Source organism: Mixophyes fleayi, chromosome 4, assembly GCF_038048845.1.
Source record: "Mixophyes fleayi isolate aMixFle1 chromosome 4, aMixFle1.hap1, whole genome shotgun sequence".
NCBI lineage: Eukaryota > Metazoa > Chordata > Amphibia > Anura > Limnodynastidae > Mixophyes > Mixophyes fleayi.
This window is the reverse complement of record NC_134405.1, coordinates 25,120,062-25,135,099: the sequence shown is the minus strand read 5'-3', so window position 1 is coordinate 25,135,099 and position 15,038 is coordinate 25,120,062. Positions and strand designations below refer to the sequence as shown.

General features: G+C 42.8%; 6 non-coding genes across 6 annotated transcripts; 4 read left to right on the top strand and 2 right to left on the bottom strand.

Annotated features, from left to right (window-relative positions):
- The first annotated feature begins 1,580 nt into the window (after positions 1–1,580).
- TRNAL-UAG (transfer RNA leucine (anticodon UAG)) lies at positions 1,581–1,662 on the top strand. The gene has a single exon. It is a non-coding gene; the product is annotated as a tRNA-Leu (tRNA).
- Positions 1,663–5,509: 3,847 nt separating this feature from the next.
- TRNAT-AGU (transfer RNA threonine (anticodon AGU)) lies at positions 5,510–5,583 on the bottom strand. Its single transcript has one exon. It is a non-coding gene; the product is annotated as a tRNA-Thr (tRNA).
- Positions 5,584–5,877: 294 nt separating this feature from the next.
- TRNAT-AGU (transfer RNA threonine (anticodon AGU)) lies at positions 5,878–5,951 on the top strand. Its single transcript has one exon. It is a non-coding gene; the product is annotated as a tRNA-Thr (tRNA).
- Positions 5,952–10,908: 4,957 nt separating this feature from the next.
- Positions 10,909–10,990, top strand: TRNAL-AAG (transfer RNA leucine (anticodon AAG)). Its single transcript has one exon. It is a non-coding gene; the product is annotated as a tRNA-Leu (tRNA).
- A 1,843-nt stretch (positions 10,991–12,833) lies between these two features.
- On the top strand, positions 12,834–12,915 carry TRNAL-AAG (transfer RNA leucine (anticodon AAG)). Its single transcript has one exon. It is a non-coding gene; the product is annotated as a tRNA-Leu (tRNA).
- A 389-nt stretch (positions 12,916–13,304) lies between these two features.
- On the bottom strand, positions 13,305–13,378 carry TRNAT-AGU (transfer RNA threonine (anticodon AGU)). Its single transcript has one exon. It is a non-coding gene; the product is annotated as a tRNA-Thr (tRNA).
- Between the last annotated feature and the right edge of the window lie 1,660 nt (positions 13,379–15,038).

Sequence of the window (15,038 nt, the reverse complement as noted above, 5' to 3'; positions counted from 1 at the left end):
ATATTATTTCAGAATTCGTTAAAGCTATTGACAATGCTTGATGGTTTCTATTTTATTTTAATTGAGGTTAAATAGCACCAGCTACAGTTTGCTGTCTTTAGCAACACTTGTCTTAAAATGACTGCTGATATCCGAGATGTTTCTTATTGTTTCAGAATTCATTAAAGCTACTTACAGTACCTGTTTTGTCATTTTTCAATTGAGGTCAAATAGCACCAGCTACAGCTTGGTAGATGGTATGGTTGGGTGAGGGATTCTATAGATAATTATATATATATATTTATTTATTTTTTTTAAATTGCCACCATTTTAATCTCACTATCCTATTGGAACATTTTAATGGGTTGGTGGGAGTACTATCATTTTTTTTGGGAGGAACAACCCTTATCAGAAACACATTGTTACTTATAATAGATTTATTGATTTATTTCTTATATTACTTTTATATGGAATATTCAGGAGTGCCCAGGTTCCATCTATTGGATAATCTGTTGCATCCTCTACCTCAACAAACAACCAGTTCTATTCTATCCTTTCACCCTCTGGATCCCGCTCTTCTGTTGATCCCACATTTGAACATGAAGTTTCTACTGTCTTCTTATCTTCCTACTCTGCCTCCTGTCCTCTTGATCCTATACCCTCACAAATCAGTTGTTCCCTCTTTCCTGTGCTCATCCCAACATTAACTAAAATATGTAATCTCTCTCTCTCTCTCTCTACTGGTATCTTCACATCAGTATCCAAGCAGTGATTACTTCTATTCTGAAAAAACTTAATTCTCTCTAAAATTACCACCCCATCTCTCAACATCCGTGCCCCTCCAAGTTTTTTAAGAGAATTGCCTATACTCACCTCACATACATTCTTTGCTCATGCCATCTATTGGACACTCTTTATTCAGGCTTTCATTCTCAACACTCCACACAGAATGCACTGTCTAAGGTTGTCAATGATTTGACCACTGCCAGTGCTCGAAGCATGATAGTCGTGACTGCGATTGCCACAATTCCGACAATCGCAATGGCGACAAGAGAATGTGGATTTGAATAACCCTGATATGCAGAAAATCCAGACTTGCCATAAAAAAGACACACAACATCACCGACACGCCTCCTGTACATTCCGAATACAGAAAATACCAGGGTGGTCCATAATTGTAGAAACACCCTTCTAAAACGGAAATGAGAAAGGAAATATTAATCAAGATGGCCTCCATACTGGCCACATATCCTAATAAGTTTTCCACCTCACCCCGATCATATCTGTACTGTAGACACTGGATTAATATTTCCTTACTCATTTCCGTTTTAGAAGGGTGTATCCACACTTATGGACCACCTTGTATTATGGACTATGTAGGGTTAATCATGCAACCCTGTGAAGAAAAGTCACAATTTTTTGGGTGGAGCACATAACTAGTTAGAAACAGAACACTCTGCTTATCACTTTTAATTAAATATTTTGCACTTTACATGAGTGTAGGTGGTTTTCATGACTAACCTAAATGTTTTTGTAACTCATAATTTTAAGCAGCCATATTACTGCAGAGTATCTATGTTCTAACAAAATAATTAACAGCTGGTAGCGTGGCCGAGCGGTCTAAGGCGCTGGATTTAGGCTCCAGTCTCTCTGGAGGCGTGGGTTCGAATCCCACCGCTGCCAAGTGTGGTATTTTTTAGACTGTATTATTTCAAACAATTAAATATGTCTATTTGTTTTTGTGACTCATAATTTTAAGCAGCCATATTACTGCAGGTGTGGTTTGAATTTACAACACTTATAATGCTGTCACACTTTACAAAGACAAAAAAAATCACGATGGCTATAACTGCGACAAGCTGAAAATATCCACTTACTATATAATAGACAGGCAGTATATCCGGCAGTTTAAATCACCTCCATATGTAAACAGTGAGTTTCCGAAATATGTACAGCGAGAAACACGTCACTACTAATGGTCATACTGAAAACAACGCTTTTAATACAGGCATTATACGGGCATTAAACATTATGTTTAGTCGTTGTAAAGTGTGTCGGGATTATAAGTGCCGCTTAAGTGACTACCACTCATTACTGCAGAGTGTCTCAGTTTGAAACGATCTAGGTCAGGTCTGTCCAACCTGTGGCCCTCCAGATGTTGTGAAACTACAAGTCCCAGCATGCCCTTCCAGCTACCAACTGGTTGTCTACCAGCAAAGCATGCTGGGGGTTGTAGTTTCACAACACCTGGAGGGCCGCAGGTTGGACAGGCCTGATCTAGGTCAATCTATGATGCATGTTACATATCAAAAGAGACTTAAATGTGACATTTCAATCATTACAGAAGTGAAAGGTGCTCACTCAATTCATAGGTTGACATCAGGTGCTTGAAAGGGTGGGGTTATCCAGGAAAACAATAGAGAAAATTCCTCCAACACACTGCTATGAACTAGTAGCAGAGTTGCTTTTCTACTTGTACATAAAAATGCAGACATCTCAGTTAGACACATTTGCAAATGTCTGATAAACCACCCGTCACTTCACGGTGCTTCTGCTAATAGGGTTGCCCTAACTTTACACAATGAGTGTCATTATTTTTGGGTCATACATATATTTTTTTTTTAATTGAGAGCTAACTTACCAAGAGGCACCCCAAGAGCCTCCAAATGGCAATACAGCACCAGCAGTCCCCATCAGCTACGGATACCAAACATGCCTCTCTAACAAACAAGACAACACATGTGAACTCTTTGCAGATAACATTACCTTGATGATTTGTGCCCTGCCAAAACTATAGTATATATAGGCAGAATTCAAATGATGTTCTGTCTGTAAAATCAACTATTCTGAATTGCAAACCCCTAAATCCATGACCACTTAGGAGGAGTCCAGATCGCAGCTGATTACTAGATCCTCTTATCAGCCAATTTATCAATGAAAGCAATATCTGTCTAAATGGCATTCCTAAAATCTATCTTGGCCTTGGTAAATAGCAGCAGTGAAAATTGATTCCTCTAAATGTGCTTCTTCATTTGCAAGCAATCAGTGCAATTCCCCAAAAAAGATGTTACATTCTCTACCAAATGGGATTATACATTTCAAATGAGGTGGGTAGAGACCACGGATTGGAATGTCCCGACTATTCGACAATGTTTAGAGGTACTGCGAGTCTCTGACATCGGCTGATATTAATTAGCCAGCCAACTAGGCTTTACGGAAAACACACACTTAAATGTGGCGATACTGAGGCCTACCATAGAAAATGCTTTTTTTGGCTAGCTTTTAAAAATGCCTTCTGGAGATCTAGACCATTCAGGTGAATATGACCTGTTGTGTCCTTATGCTTTAATATAAATCAATATATATCATAACCAAATAACAGTTTTAAATTAAGTGATACAATTCAATATAACTAATAAAAAAAACTAATTTGATTCCACACTCCTAAAGGGACTGGAGCCTAAGCCCAGCAACCTTAGACTGCCGAATCGGTCAATCAACTGCCAACGAATACTTGGCCCGATTATCTCCATGGGTTCCGGAGCTCTGCACCTGCTGCACCAATGGTATTTCCACCACTGCTCTAATACTTGTCTGCCCTGTTCCACCTCTTCAAGCGTATGTGACGTCTAAGAAATGCTCAAGTACAGAATAGACGGAGTGGACTTACGTTCAACTCTAAATCAGGTTCAATATGTACAAAAGCATTGTTCCAAATATATAGGCCCTGCCCCGCAGGAGACTACAAGCCACATTGTACAATAAATAATAAATCACAGCTTGGAGAGCATCTTCCTCACAACATTTAGAAGAAATTCAAACATTTAATACTGTCATAACTTCTAATTTTTTACTAGTTGAACCAATGTAAACTTGTGGTATTAAAATATTTTTTATCAGACACTTTTTGTATTTCTCTAAAGCTTAACGAGTCCATGTGAATGTTCCTCAAAGGTACAACGCACCTTCTGTGGGTCACAATGCTCTACTAGGAAAGGCCCACATACAGTTCCAGGTCTGGTCAAAGCATTCACTCTCCCAACACCCCGTGACTTCACAAATAATTCAACCTGCATACCTCAAACTAGCATAATCTGTAGTGCTACTTTGTCAATTCTACACTAACTACTACTGCACAACCACAAAATGGCTGCAAGGGGAATAGACACTACCATACAATACTATGCTATAAAGTATAGTACAATAACTTAAAGTGACCACCACACAAACGGTCGGTTAATTTCCACACTGGGGAACAGACCGGGCGCTGTCTCACTAAGGACATTACCACCTACCAGTTGTAGGCCTAAATTAACTGGGACCACAGGACAATCCTGGCCATTACGCGTGGCCTCTGGCTAATCCTGTTGCTATTACGAGTGCCACAGGCTGAATGTCTGCATTACCTTGCCACCACAGGCCTAAAGCGTAAAGTACACTGGATGTGCCCATAGGATATTTAACCTTTAACATTCTGCCTGATTACCCAAGGCCTTGTGCCCACTATTAGATGTATAGATATAGATTTGCCAAACCTTGTTTCCAACTGAAAAGAAAGAATAAGAACAGAGTGCAGGAGTGGGCCTGTAGTAGGTTTTGCCCAGAAAGGGCCTTACCTTAGTCCAGCCGCCTCCGTGAGGGACCTCACCACTCCGTCGCCTGGGCTCTGGCTGCCAGTACCTTAGTCCTCAAGGTACTGCCACTGACCATCTTGATCTCGACGTCTTCCTGCTTCTGCTCTTGCTGGCTGGGGCACTCCTAGCCCATACAAGGGCTCCCTGCTGTTTGGTGAACGCTGCTCCCATCGTCTGCGCTGTCTTTGTCTGGACATCCCATGACATTCTCGCACACTGGCTCTGCTGACGAACTGAACTAACCCCCGCATGGGATGACTATTTATTTGCCATCGTGTGGACATGACTTTGTGTTCAACAAGCCCTGATAGGCTCCCTCGCTGGCCACCTAACAATTGGCTGACAACCCACGGAAGCGGGCCGCCTCTCTCCCGCAGCGCATCGCATGTTCGTTGGGAACCCGGTGCTAAAGCGCTACGGAATATGTTGGCGCTATATAAATAAATGATGATGATGATGATGATGATGGTAAGCCCTGATTAGCATGGGTTGTTACATTTGTCTTTGGTTTTGCTGCATAATTATCACAATGTTGTTGCAGTTCCATATACCACATACATTTACTAAAAATCTCGATTAACAATCGTCCGTTATTGTTCCAATTCTACAATGTGTATGTACTTACAACCGTCTGCCTGACAATCTGCCGATAGTTCCTCTAACAGCAACACCTTTCTGGACAAGAATATTTAGATTTATAATGTTGTCTCTTACGTCTCCCATATGGTGCGGTGTCAAAATGTGAAGAATATGGAAATAGGGATCTCTTAATGGCGAATCAATAACAAACCATTTGTACATCCACATGTCATCTATGGGTTCCTGTATGCAAGTGTATATTTTCTGTAGTGTGTAACCAGCCTTAGTCTCAGAGGTGACCTCTGTTTATGCAAAATAGGCACTGCTGAGATTCGAACTCAGGATCTCCTGTTTACTAGACAGGCGCTTTAACCAACTAAGCCACAGCGCCTCTGTTAGACTGCTTACCAATTTAAATTTTTATGTTTTTTTCTTCTATTACACACACTTTGTAAATGCTAGGTATCATTATTATTATTATCTTTTATTTATAAGGTGCCACAAAGGAGCCGTAGTGCCGTACATGACACATACAGAAAGCAGTGATCCATAACACATAGCATGATACATTATTATACATTAAAGAAGCATAATACTACTAAATATGAGGATACAAATCTTAAATGCAACTAATTAGCTCACTCAGGTCTAACTAGTCAGACAAAATGCAAGAAGTGCATAAGGTGGCGCTGTGGCTTAGATGGTTAAAGCGCCTGTCTAGTAAACAGGAGATCCTGAGTTTGAATCTCAGCAGTGCCTAATTGTTATAGATTTGTTTTGGATAAACACAGGTACCTACTTAGGTTTAGATTGATAAAGATTCAGTAAATTATACCAATTGCGCTAGTAAATCACCAACTGGTGTTCTTTTCTTTACATTCTATATTATTAAAAACAGCAGCCAGTTGAAACTGTGGCTGCGTGGTCTAAGGCACTGGCTTTAGGCTCCAGTCTCTTTGGAGGTGTGGGATGGAATCCCGCCATTGTAAAAAATGGATATTCCTAACTTTTGAGTGGGAAATCTTACAAATTACCTTTCCTAAAACAAAAATACATCTTTACTCACCAGCGCTTGATGAATCCACCCATTAAGTGCCTAACACTTCGAGAACCACTTTCCTACTCAGATATTCCTTGTTTCCTTATTCTGAATCAGGCCTGCAGTAAGTCTGTGCTACCAGAGGTGCTGCTGTTATACTTGGACACAGGGCTGCCAAGAGGAATTCAGGAACCCGGTACAACAAATTCATAGGCCTCCCCTTATAGTTGAGCATGCTAAAAAAATATAATCGGTGTGGTCATGCATTTGGGGGCGTGGAAAATGCACCATTGGGGCGTAGCTAATACATCAAAATCACTAGGCTCTCAATTCGCCCAAACGTCACATATGTCCAAGCACTCCTGACTTTCAGGACATCTAGCACCACAGTGTTGTATAGAAAAAATGCAGTGTGTACACAAAGAGTTCAGTCTTGGCCTGCACCTTACATTGGGCACACCACTCACCAAAAATTTACATTGTCCCTACTAGAATCACAACATTTCACATACTGTCCTGCTCTCTCCTACCTGTTCTTCTCACTTTCACCACCTGTGGCTGCATGTTTCTTTAGTTGCGGTTTGTCTGGATCCTGGAATGCTGGGGGCCCTATTTGGAAAAAAAATAGGTACATTTAGATAATTCAAAACAAACCTGGCGTTAAATCAATACCATCCACGATTAACAATTAGGCCTTCCTCCAGCTCCATTACTACAATAATGTGCCCCTTCATCATCGCCATGCCTTATGATCACACTGCGCCCTCCATGCTGCTTTTGCCCCCTTCACCTGGCTCCCCTTCATCACACTATACTATGCTGCTCCCCCTCCTTTTTCAATCCCACTGTGCCATGCTTCCCCCTTTTTTTAACCCCTCTGTCATACTGCTTCCCCGTTGTTTAACCCCTCTGTGCCCCCACTCGTTTTTTAACCCCTCTGTCATGCTGCCCCCCCGTTTTTTAACCCCTCAGTGCCCCCCTCATTTTTTAACCCCTCTGTCATGCTGCCGCCTCCCCCCCCCCCGTTTTTTGACCCCTCTGTGCCCCCACTCGTTTTTTAACCCCTCTGTCATGCTGCCTCCCTGTTTTTTAACCCATCTGTGCCCCCCCTCATTTTTTCACCCCTATATCATGCTGCCCCCCCATTTTTTAACCCCTTAGTGACCCCACTCATTTTTTAACCCCTCTGTCATGCTGCCTCCCCGTTTTTTAACCCCTTTTTGCCCCCACTCGTTTTTTAACCCCTCTGTCATGCTGCCTCCCCGTTTTTAACCCCTCTGTGCCTCCCCTCATTTTTTAACCCCTGTGTCATGCTGCCACCCCCCCCCCCCAGTTTTTTAACCCCTCTGTGCCCCCCCTCGTTTTTTAACACCTATGTAATGCTGCCCCCCCTTTTTTAACCCCTCTGTGCCTCCCCTCATTTTTTAACCCCTCTGTCATGCTGCCTTGCTGTTTTTTAACCCCTTGGTGCCCCCCCTCGTTTTCCTCCCTTCACTTAACTTTTCTCCTCTCTGCTTTCTTGGTCTTCTCTGCTGCTCTGTGCTCCATTGCTCCAGACTGACTGAATGCTGGGCATGACATGATGACGTCACACCCGGCATTCAGACAGTCTGAATGGAGCACAGAGCAGCAGAGAGGAGGGACGCCGGCTCCGCGATCACGTGAGTATGTTTTGTTTTTTGTTTTTAACTACCCTGCTCCCCCCATCAAGCTAGCATGCAAAACTTGATAAAACCTTGTGTCCAGTGCCGGATTAAGGGAATGGAGGCCCCTGGGCTAAGGGGGCCTCCATTCCCCTGTGAGGGCCCCCCCTCCCCCTCCGTGATCCGAGCTGCCCCCCCAGCCGGCACTTATCTCATTCCCCGGCGCGCTGTACGCTCTTTACTGAGGAGATCTCGTGAGAGTGAGACTCACGAGATCTCCTCAGTAAGGAGACTACAGCGCGCCGGGGAAGGACCGCAGTGAAAGTGCTCAGCAGCACTGATCGCACTGGGGGCGCCCCCGCCCCTGACCGATCAATACTGCTGCTGAGCACTTTCAAGGGCCCCCTGGATGCCATAGGCCACTGGGCTGTAGCCCAGTTAGCCCTATGGTTAATCCGGCCCTGCTTGCGTCTCCTTTCTTATGTTTTAAGACTTTTTTCTATTTTATCCCCCTTATAATAAGTATCTACACTTCTACATCTAGGGGTTTATTTACTAAACTGTGGGTTTGAAAAAGTGGAGATGATGCCTATAGCAACCAATCAGATTCTAGCTGTCATTTATTTAGTACATTTTACGAAATGACAGCTAGAATCTGATTGGTTTCTATAGGCAACATCTCCCCTTTTTTCAAACCCGCAGTAAATATACCCCTTAGACTCTTTGATAATGTTTGTTGCTTCCTTACGCCCCTCAGCTTATGCTTCACTTAATAAAAAAAATAAAAGTAGAACATTTTCCCAGCTAAAGTCAAGTCAAAGGACAAGCTAAAATTCCGGGTCTACTATAAAGAAATATTAAATCAAAGTATAAAAGGTAGATTATATCCCTTAGAATCCTATACACTTATTCCAGTACTGCAAGAACATACAGCCATTGATCCTCAAGACCTGTCACAATGTCTTACACCTCATGACAATCACTCAGTCACCTGGCCAGTTCACAAAGAGGAAAATATAAAGTTTAAATGTACCATGCCAGGGGCAAACGCAGGATTTAGAAGGCCCCCCCCCCCCCCCCCAAAAAAATAGAGGTATTATCATGGCTCACAACTGTCCTTTGTTCCCCACATCCAATTTGTATCTCTATCCTGTTACATACACCAAATAAACATCCACAGAATACCACACATCTACCACACAACACAGCAAAAGCCTTCATTCATGCACACATCATCTCCTACATTCACTATTGCACCATCATTCATACTGCTTTTCCCCTAACCAGACTTTCAACCCTACAGTTCATATTGCATGCAATGGCTAGATTCATTTTCCTTGCACAAAAAACACTGTTTCAGCCTCATGAGATACTTCAGTAATGTTAATTCTTCTAGTGAGATGGTAGACAAGTCATCTGTCTTTCTATGTCAATTGTGGGTCGCAGGCAACCCTCAGTAAGGTCACATGTTGTCTTCTTACATGGGTAATTTCTACTATTTTGTACTCTTTTTGTGTGGCTCTGATGTAAGTACTGTGCATAGATAACACTATCGCCATTAGTTCACTGGCGAATGTAGCAGCAATCTTCCAACCTTAAAATTGTTGTTGAGAGGTCCGATCACCGTGAAGGAAGGGGCAGGGCCAACCAAGCCCAACCAATCAGTGTGTAGGAGGGACGTGGTTATGCAAAATCAACTCCCCCAGTCTAGATCTGCCACTGCCTTAGCTTGATAGTGATGACTTCCCACCAACTTCTAAATATTCTACACTCTTCCTCTCTTATATGTGAATGCTCGATATCATTATCATTATCTTTTATTGATAAGGTTCCACAAAGGATCCGCAGTGCCGTACATGACACATACAGAAAGCAGTGATCCATAACACATAACATGATACATTATTGTACATTAAAGTAGCACAATACTACTAAATATGAGTATACCAATCTTTTATGCACCTAATTGCCCACTCAGATCTAACTAGTCAGACAAAATGTGAGAGGTTTTAGGAAACTTCCCAGTTTTGAGTGGGAAATCTTACAAATTACCTTTCCTAAAACAAAAATACATCTTTACTCACCAGCGCTTGATGAATCCACTCATTAAGTGCCTAACACTTCGAGAACCACTTTCCTACTCAGATATTCCTTGTTTTGGTTGTCCAAGCTTCTCTCCTCTAAACCTACTATTGTTGTGAGTCAGACTTTCATAGGAGACTGACTATGACAACCCTAAAAAAGACCTATGTTAGGGCTCTGCCCTTATTCTGAATGCAGCAATTCTGTGCTACCAGAGTTGCTGCTGTTATACTTGCCCATTTTCTCCTCACCTGCAGGAGTTAATCTCACTCCCCTGTTTAATCACCTGTGTCTGGCATTTATAAGACTGACTCTTCCACCAAACTGTGCCAGTTCAATTGTCTCTGCAGCTGGTGTCTGTTGGATACAACTGTGATCTGGTCCTGATTGTCACCTGGTATCTGACTCCTGTTTATTCCATCGTTTTGCAGATTTTCTTGTGACCCAGTCTCTAGCTTTGTTTGACCTTGCTTCTGTTGACTCCATCTTCCGGCTTGTGGCTCTTGCTTACCTGACCTTCCTCCTGTCTGCTCCCTTCGTGGATCATCCAGTCTCTGCTTCAAGACAGCAAGACAGTATGCGTACAACTCCCATCATTTCTAGACTGTTCCTTTGCGCATACTGCAATATCTCCTGCCAGCATTATCAAGTTCTGCCGTCTATGTCTCAGTATTGCCCTCCGCTTCTTGAAGTTCTGTGTCCATTCCGTTAAATGTCGGAATCTGCATTTACAGAGAGGAAGATTGAATAATATCTGTGACCTACAGTTTAAACTGAATGAAGACCTTCAACAAGCCTAATGTGACCTGATGGTGTGCCACAAAGGCAATATGTGCCCCCCACCCCATGTGGGACCAAATGCTATCCATAAGACCCCTGAAAAATATTAAGTTGCCCACCACTGATCTGTGTTGAGACAGAGATACTGGGACATAGCAAATTCCAAACAGTAGGTAGTGTGGCCGAGCGGTCTAAGGCGCTGGATTAAGGCTCCAGTCTCTTCGGAGGCGTGGGTTCAAATCCCACCACTGCCAAGATTTTTGGTGGTTTTTTTCACTTTAGGCTAATTACATTTGTCTTTGGTTTTGCTGCATAAATATCACAATGTTGTTGCAGTTCCCTATACCACATACAGTAATTACATAACTGGGACCACAGGACAATCCTGGCCATTAAGCGCGTCCTCTGGCTAATCCTGTTGCTATTACGAGTGCCACAGGCCGAATGTCTGCATTACCTTGCCACCACAGGCCTAAAGCGTAAAGTACACTGGATGTGCCCAAAGGATATTTAACCTTTAACATTCTGCCTGATTACCCAAGGCCTTGTGCCCACTATTAGATGTATAGATATAGATTTGCCAAACCTTGTTTCCAACTGAAAAGAAAGAATAAGAACAGAGTGCAGGAGTGGGCCTGTAGTAGGTTTTGCCCAGAAAGGGCCTTACCTTAGTCCAGCCGCCTCCGTGAGGGACCTCACCACTCCGTCGCCTGGGCTCTGGCTGCCAGTACCTTGGTCCTCAAGGTACTGCCACTGACCATCTTGATCTCGACGTCTTCCTGCTTCTGCTCTTGCTGGCTGGGGCACTCCTAGCCCATATAAGGGCTCCCTGCTGTTTGGTGAATGCTGCTCCCGTCGTCTGCGCTGTCTTTGTCTGGACATCCCATGACATTCTCGCACACTGGCTCTGCTGACGAACTGAACTAACCACCGCATGGGATGACTATTTATTTGCCATCGTGTGGACATGACTTTGTATTCAACAAACCAAGATTGGCTCATCACAGTGCCCAAAATTCAAACGACTGGAGGTGAGCCCTGATAGGCTCCCTCGCTGGCCACCTAACAATTGGCTGACAACCCATGGTAAGCCCTGATTAGCTCACCTGACAGCTGTCGCCCACGCTGGATTATAAAGGGACAAGAAAAATGCACTTACTGTCACTGGATCCCGGAACAGGCGAGTCTATTTTCTACTTCCTTTCTATCTTATTTTCTTTACCCTCTTCACAAGCTCCTGGGGACACCTTCTCAGACATCCCCCCAATTTTCTCTTTGCAGTCCCTACAAAGAGGGAATGTGTCTAAATTAAAGCAGGATCGGCAAATGGGACCCAGCACTCCCAAGGTGCTGCATTGTTATCTTTGAGGATGGGACCTGTGGTGTGCTCATTGAAAGACTCTCTTCCCTGGGTACCAGATGATATACCTCAGCTAGTGCAGGATGCCACCACTCCTCCTCTACATCCCTTGGGCCGGGCGTCAGATCTTCGGCCACTGTATCAGTTGAGTCTATTTCCGAGAACAAAGAGGGTCACAACATGTTTTAATGTAATACCCTGGCTCGGCCATTTCCTTCAATTGGAGCTACCTCATATACAGGGATGTCAGCATATATCCATCACTGGACTATATGCGGAATCACCTCCCATCGTTCATCCAATTTCTTACCTGGTTCATCCAATTTCTCATTCGGACCAACACCTGTTGTCTGATGAGAATTGGATCATCCAGTCTCTGCTTCAAGACAGCAAGACAGTATGCCTACAACTGCCATCATTTCTAGACTGTTCCTTTGCGCATACTGCAATATCTCCTGCCAGCGTTATCAAGTTCTGCCGTCTATGTCTCAGTATTGCCCTCCGCTTCTTGAAGTTCTGTGTCCATTCCCTGTTAAATGTCGGAATCTGCATTTACAGAGAGGAAGATTGAATAATATTTTTGACCTGCAGTTTAAATTGAATGAAGACCTTCAACAAGAATAATGTGACCTAATGGTGTGCTACAAAGGCAATATGTGCCCCCCCATGTGGGACCAAATGCTATCCATAAGACCCCTGAAAAATATTAAGTTGCACACCACTGATCTACCACAGTAGGTAGTGTGGCCGAGCGGTCTAAGGCGCTGGATTAAGGCTCCAGTCTCTTCGGAGGCGTGGGTTCAAATCCCACCACTGCCAAGATTTTTGGTGGTTTTTTTCACTTTAGGCTAATTACATTTGTCTTTGGTGTTGCTGCATAAATATCACAATGTTGTTGCAGTTCCATATACCACATACAGTAATTACATTTACTAAAAATCTCGATTAACAATCTGCCGATAGTTCCTCTAACAGCAACACCTTTCTGGACAAGAATATTTAGATTTATAATGTTGTCTCTTACGTCTCCCATATGGTGCGGTGTCAAAATGTGAAGAATATGGAAATAGGGATCTTTTAATGGTGAATCAATAACAAACCATTTGTACATCCACATGTCATCTAAGGGTTCCTGTATGCAAGTGTATATTTTCTGTAGTGTGTAACCAGCCTTAGTCTCTCAGAGGTGACCTCTGTTTATGCAAAATAGGCACTGCTGAGATTTGAACTCAGGATCTCCTGTTTACTAGACAGGCGCTTTAACCAACTAAGCCACAGCACCTCTGTAGGATTGCTCAACAATGTTTTTTTTCTTCTATTACACACACTGCTTAAATGCTAGGTATCATTATTATTATTATTTTTTATTTATAAGGTGCCACAAAGGAGCCGCAGTGCCGTACATGACAAATACAGTGATCCATAACACATACCATGATACATTATTATACATTAATGAAGCACAATACTACTAAATATGAGGATACAAATCATCATCATCATCATTATCATTTATTTATATAGCGCCAACATATTCCGTAGCGCTTTACAATTGGGGACAAACATAGTAAACTAATAAACAAACTGGGTAAAACAGACAAAGAGGTGAGAAGCCCCTGCTCGCAAGCTTACAATCTATTGGACAATGGGAGTTTGACACATGAGGTTAAGTCTACATTTGCAGTCGGCCCAGCCAGACTGCAAAGGTAAAAGTGACTCATAAGCTAAATGATCCTGTCACACAACAATGGTTATCAAGGGGTAGTTGTATAACGGGTGGTAATAGGGTAATGTACTGAGGTTAAGAGGGTGGTTGAGGAATATTATAAGCTTGTCTGAAGAGGTGGGTTTTCAGAGAATGCTTGAAAGCTTGTAGACTAGAGGAAAGTCCTATTGTGCGAGGGAGAGAATTCCATAGAGTAGGTGCAGCCCGGAAAAAGTCCTGTAATCGGGAATGAGAGGATGTAATGAGTGTGGATGAGAGACGCAGATCTTGTGCAGAACGGAGTTGCCGAGTTGGGAGATATTTTGTGACAAGAGAGGAGATGTATGTTGGTGCAGCTTTGTTGATGGCCTTGTAGGTTAGTAAGAGTATTTTATATTGGATTGGGTAGAAACAGGCAACCAGTGTAGAGACATACAGACTGATTCAACAGAGGAATAACGATTTACAAGGAAAATCAATCTTGCCGCAGCGTGCAAAATAGATTGTAGGGGTTTGAGTCTGTTTTTGGGAAGGCCAGTAAGGAGGGAATTGCAATAGTCAATGCGGGAGATAAGTGCATGAATTAAGGTTTTTGCATTGTCTTGTGTGAGATATGTACGAATTCTGGAAATGTTTTTTAGATGTATGTAACATGATTTAGATATAGAGTCAATGTGGGGAACAAAGGATAGGTGTGAGTCAAGGATTACACCTAGGCAGTGAGCTTGTGGGGTGGGATTTATGGTCATGTTATCAACAGAGATAGAAATGTCAGGTATGCTCTTGTTGGTGGGTGGGAATATTATTAACTCTGTTTTGGAAAGATTAAGTTTGAATTGGTGAGAGGACATCCAAGATGAAATAGCAGAAAGACAGTCAGTTACACGGGACAACATAGATGTCAAGAGATCAGGAGAGGATAGATAAATTTGGGTATCATCCGCATAGAGATGATACTGAAATCAAAAGGAACTTATTAGATTTCCAAGAGAAGTAGTGTAGATAGAGAACAGCAGAGGACCTAACACTGCGCCTTGCGGTACTCCAACTGATAAAGGAAGCAGAGCAGAGGTGGCCCCAGAGAAGTTAACAGTGAAAGAGCGATTAGAAAGGTAGGATGAGAACCAGGATAAAACAGTGTCTTGAAGCCCTAGGGATTGCATTGTTTGTATGAGAAGAGAGTGGTCAGCGGTGTCAAATGCAGCTGAGAGATCCAGGAGAATTAGGAGAGAGTAAT